Below are 5,611 nucleotides of genomic sequence, written 5' to 3' on the forward strand. Positions count from 1 at the left end.
AAAGAAAGGAATGGGTGACCTGGACAACTCTGAACACCCTTCTCTTCCTTCCTGCTGCCCTCTCTTGGGTGCTTCAGGTGCTTAGACCCCAGAGCTCTTCCCACCACACACACCTTCCCAGAGGGGCCGGGCCAGATGGTGCAGACCTATTCCTGGGTCTTGGCGGGTGGGAAGGCGGCCCGAGGGTTCCCGTGGCCCAGGACCGTCCATCAGCCTGGCTGCTTATTCACAGCCCCGGGAACCACTTCACATACTGCTCAGGGGGCCGCATCCTGCACACTGGATAGCCTCGGGGCTCCCTTTCTAGACTCTTCGAGCACCCCCGGATTGCCGCGGGGCCCCTCCAGCTCTGGGGGGGAGGAGTGCATCTGTGTCTCTCAGTAATAGAAGCTCTGCTTTTCAGGGTCCAGGTGCCTGTTCCACCGACCCCGCCGAGCAGCCCCTGCCCCTTCCACTCCTGGGCGCCCCATCGAGTCTTCCTCCCTGGTGAGCAATCTCCTCCCCCCTCCTGTCACTTGACCTTCCCGGTAGACCTTTCCCAGTATGATGTCCTGCTCCTACCCCCTACAGAAGCATCCCCCACACTGCCCGGGCCCCGCCCCCACCTCCTGCCTGGCCCCCAGACCTCTTCCACGCGGTGCCGCTGGGTGTCCAGTCCCCACTCCGGTGGCACAACCCCGCCCCAGCCGCTCCCTGGCAGGGGAGACCTGCCCCCAGCCCCGCCTCACCCCCGCCGCTCGATGACGCCCCTCCCGTCTCACCCTGGCCTGGCGGGAGAAGTCGCTGCGCTCCTTGGGGTCCAGGATCCGCGGCGGGAAGTAGCTGAAGGCGGACAGCGCGGAGGTGGGCGGTGGCCGGGGCACAGCCCCGCCCCAGCCGCTCCCTGGCAGGGGAGCCCTGCCTCCAGCACCGCCTCACCCCGGCCGCTCCATGCCGCCCCTCCCGTCTCACCCTGGCCTGGCGGGAGAAGTCGCTGTGCTCCTCGGGGTCCAGGCGCCGCGGCGGGAAGTAGCTGAAGGCGGACAGCGCCGAGATGGGCGGCGGCCGGGGCTTGCCCCGCAGCGTGGCGGCGGCGATCTCCTCGTCCCCCAGGCCGCCCCCATCCAGCTTCTCCGCCCAGGCCAGGTCGGTCCCACCCGGCCGGGGGCCCCGCCCGAGTCCGCCTGCCTGGCTGCCCGGCGCTCGCGTTCGGCAGTTGCCAGGAAACCGCAGCCTCGCGTCACAAAGCTGGGCGGGGGGCGCAGGGCTGGGGCGCAGGGCTAGGGGCTCAGGGCCGAGGGCGCTGCCAGGATGGGGATGGTACTGTGCCCTCCCGTCTCCCTGCGGGTCCCTGGAGCGCCCACTTGGGACGCGAGGAGCCGCGTCTGCTGGACTGGGGGCCTCCGCCTGCTTGCCCTTGCCCTTGCCCTTGAGCTCGCGGAGGGTCCCAAGCGGGCTGTCTGGAAGAAGTGCAGGCCACCCCAGCGCGGCATCTGAAACCCTCCAGGAGCCGCGGAACAGTAGTGGAAGGCACAGGTGGAATTCACTGCCATCATATATTAACTCAGTGTGTCCGCAGCAGCATCGTGTCAACGTGCAACGAGTTAGTTTTCAGCGCCTCGGTCACCACGAGGGGTCACCGCTCACGGAACTGGCAGGTGCTAGTGTGCAGCAGCACGAATCGAATCCAGCCAAGTGATATCTGGCAAAACTGAACTGTTCCGCAGCGCTCTGCTGTTTCTTGAGTCAAATGCTGGTTCAAGAGGTGCGTTCCTTTTGTCGAAAATTCACTTAATTCTAAAGCCTCGAATGTGTGTGTATCAGTAAAAAGGAGAAGGGGAACTTAACTGCCCTTGGGAATACTTTAACCAGGGCGGCTCTAGGAAGACCGGCTTGAAACATAAATGATAATGAGGAGCCAGACTTGTGAAATCTGGGGAACAGTCGGTCATTCCAGGCAGAGGGAAGAGCATCTGTGGTGGCCCTGAGTCTGAGCCCATTGATGTGCAGGCGGCAGAAAGGGGGGACGAGGACGGTGCAGCTTTCAGAAGGGGTAGGCAGCAGGGAGTGCAGGTGGACAGGCAGGCAGGGGAGGGGGCGGTCTCAGGCCGGGACCAACGAGCACCCCTCTCAGGGGGCTTCTTGCCTGCAGGTCCTTGCTGCAGGCAGAGGTTTTAGAGATTTTTCAGTACCATGTCCTTGATGCTAATTAACAAAAACAGTAACCACACATTCACAGTGGCACCCCTAGAAGTAGAGGACCCTAGAAGTATGACACCCCTAGAAGTACAGCACACTAGCAGTAGGGAACCCTAGAATTATGGCACCCCTAGAAGTATGACCCAGCAAGCCAGTCTGTGCTCCTCCTACCCTTCCTTACACATACCCTCACCAAAAGCTGTGTCAATAAAATCTGACTGGAAAAGAAAGCACCCTAGGCACCTCTATGAGAAGCGACGATAGCACCTGCCTTTGACTAAGCATTCCCTTCACTGTTTGCCAGGTGCTGCCCTAAGCAATTCCATGGCATGTTTCATTGACTATCCTCCACTATTTTGACTACACTTATTTGAAATTTTGGGAATATCTCAGCCTCCAGAGGTGCTCAGTTCACCAATGAGCCAAAATCACCTCTGGATTTGTGGCCCAAGCCCTTGTGGTGGTGTAGCATTTTTGGAGGGAACTGACTGCTCTTCTTCCCCAGGACTATCTCAACTACACTGATTTCTGCTCCTCCCTAGTTTTCCTTCCATCTGACAAGCATTCCCCAAGTTCCTTATGCACCAGCCTACGAAGGCTTGGAAGGCAGCAACTTTAGGACCACACACTCCACAGGCACCTCTCCCAGCAGCACCATCCCTCTGCCTCCAGGCCTGGCTCAGGCAAAGTGCTTCTTCACTGGGAGGAAGGTAAACAGTGCAAGAGAAACTGCTCCCCTTTTGCTCAGCCGGAAGTGTCACTGTACCCTTCTGCAGCTACTGCTCTGCCCAGCAATTACAGGATCCAGGGACCATCCAGAGTTTCAAGGGTGGCCAATAAATCTAAGCTTTGCTGCCGCCTACTGACCGGAGAATACCTCCATTGCTTAAGAGGTGATGCTCACAAGTACAGCTCTTTTTAATCATTTTCCTTTCTCTGCTTTAATTTTGAAGACTAATGGCAAGAAGATGCTGTGTTCAAAATTATCTTCATATGCATGGCTCCAACACTTCCAACAGGGACACTGGGAAATGTTTTGCTAATCTCTAACCATTTATGTGAATGTCACCTCAAATTCTTCAGGGTCATCATCAGAGACTAGTGCTACGCAGTGAATACTAAAATGGTTTGAATCTTGGTTTCACTTGCTACTAGATGTCACCTGCTTTGTCTAACACCACTACAGGGTTGATGGGCAGACTATATGAGGAAATTCAGATGGCCCAGCATTATCGCCCATTATCTCTTGTCGTTCATTGTCCCCACCATAAGGCCAAATGGGGGAATCTCTGCAATTTTGAGATGTCAGCACAATGAGGATTTAAGGCCCCAGGTGTCCCTCCTTCCCCGTGAAAGGAGCTCCTGGGCCTTTGGGGCCTGAGGTGACCCTCAGGCTGGAGAAAAGTACCTAAAGCTGGGAGCCTTGATGCTGGGGATGTCGTTCTTCCTTAGAAGTCAGCCCTCACATGGTTGGCGCTGCCATGGTGGTGGTTCAGTGGCTTGATGGGCTGGTGGATGTGTTTCCTATAGGGGGAAGACATCAGCACCTCAACAGGCCATTCATGATCCTGTGGGGGATCATCGAGATGCTCCCATTAGCAGGGGTCTGCTGCTGTAACTGCCTGACTCCCAACAAGGAGCAGAAGTTAGGAGCTTGGGTTTGTAGAAGTCAAAATAAGATGTCACTGGTTAAGCAAGCATGAGGGCATAATTCTAACAAGTTCATTTTCTAGTGTCACTTAAAAATCCATCACACTTCTGGAATGAATGAATTAGTGCTGGATGTTCATGATTTTTTTCATTACGTGTAGGAAAATTGAAATGTAACTGATTGGGATGCTTTTCATTTCAGGTGAAGAATCATGTCTGGACAGACTGAGTCTAGCACAACTGACACAAGTGTACTTAGCCTCAGTCCTAGAATATCCTTTCTATAAGGTAAAAACAAAAAGTGTATGGCATTATTTCACTTAGGGCGAACAGTTTCCTTGTGCCCCTTCTGAAAATTAAGTCGCTTCTCTTTTGACCTGTCTCCATAACTTTATTAAAAGGGAAAACTTTCATTTACTTGGAGCTATGTGAAATAGCTGGCCTTTTCTTTGGTAAATTGACCCCATTTCTGTCTTGTCCTATAAGACCAGTTCCTGCTGTATGAGATTTCTAGATGGTTTCAAGTGTTGAAGGTGTATGAGTCTTAGTATTCCTTGATTCACTTCAAGGGTTTTAAAGGGTTTAGCACGCACAATAGCCATTTGATTAAAAAGTCTGAATCTCTGAACTCTACAAATCCTAATTATTTCTGAGTGCATTTTTAAACCAAGTCAGAAATTTCACTCTTCTCTGGGAGACTTTAGTTTAGGTTGTATCTGAGCTATAAAGATTCACTCTCATAAATTTCACAGCACACCTTTTTTGTGTGATTGGAAAGAGTCTCAACAGACTTCAACACCTTCTGCTTTGTCCTTCAAACTTGTCTCAGGATCATATTCTGGTAAAAGCTAAATATATGAAAAGTCATTACTCTTTTCTTTTAAAAAAGTTTTAACAATGCCAAGGCCTATAAAGATAAACACTAAAATTAGTTAACCCCAACCACCTCAATTCCCTGAAATAACAAATTTGTAACTGTGCTTTCTATGCAAAACGTACACAAATATGGAAACCAATTTTCTTTTCTCTTTGTTATGTTCAGTGTATCATACAATTTACCATTATGTCCAGTATATGTAGACCTTCCTCAAGACCAATGTGTGTGGATCAAATACATTCTTTTTCGAAGTGGTGTATTTTATGGGCCTTACTCACCAGTTCCCCAGCTTATAATCTTTCAGGTTCTTTCCATCTTTGGTCTCTATCCACAATGCTGTAGTAAACATCCTTGCATGTCATTCTACTGGGGCCCATGCTCCTTCAAGCGGCAGACTGAATGTTAAGAGTGGGACTACTAGTGTAATGTCAGTAGATAGTGATTCTGAATGATAGATGTCACACCTCCCCAGCAGAGAGTGAAGGTGGCTGTGTCACCCCCACCTCCACCGTACAGTTTTTTTGTCCTGTTAGCTTTTGCCACTCAATTCAGTGGAAAAGGGTGTCTTGTCATGTATTTAAATTGCATTTGAGTGAGCAATAATGAAGTTGAGCATTTTGTCAAATGTTTATTGGCCATCTGTATTTTCTAGGAATCGCCTTCCTGCTCCCCAACTCATTTTTTCTATTGCGTTGTGTTTTTAAGATTTGTGTGACCAAATCTACATGTCATTTAATGGTTCCTGACTTTCCCATCATGCATAAGATTATTTCACTAAATGTGTTACTGCAAATATTTTACTAATTTTTCCCCATTGGATCTTTAATCCACCTGGGATTTATTATATAGGTATACCTCAGAGATTTGGCAGGTTCAGTTCCAGACCACCATAATAAAGTGAGTTAC

The 5,611-nt window shown here is 51.1% G+C and overlaps 1 long non-coding RNA gene across 1 annotated transcript; it reads left to right on the forward strand.

The window, feature by feature from the left end:
- Positions 1-1,359: 1,359 nt before the first annotated feature.
- On the forward strand, positions 1,360-4,245 carry LOC131277497 (uncharacterized). Its single transcript, XR_009184658.1, has 2 exons — positions 1,360-1,744; positions 4,031-4,245. It is a non-coding gene; the product is annotated as an uncharacterized lncRNA (long non-coding RNA).
- The last annotated feature ends 1,366 nt before the right edge of the window (positions 4,246-5,611 follow it).

This window comes from Dasypus novemcinctus, unplaced genomic scaffold, assembly GCF_030445035.2.
Source record: "Dasypus novemcinctus isolate mDasNov1 unplaced genomic scaffold, mDasNov1.1.hap2 scaffold_108, whole genome shotgun sequence".
In the NCBI taxonomy this organism is placed as follows: Eukaryota; Metazoa; Chordata; class Mammalia; order Cingulata; family Dasypodidae; genus Dasypus; species Dasypus novemcinctus.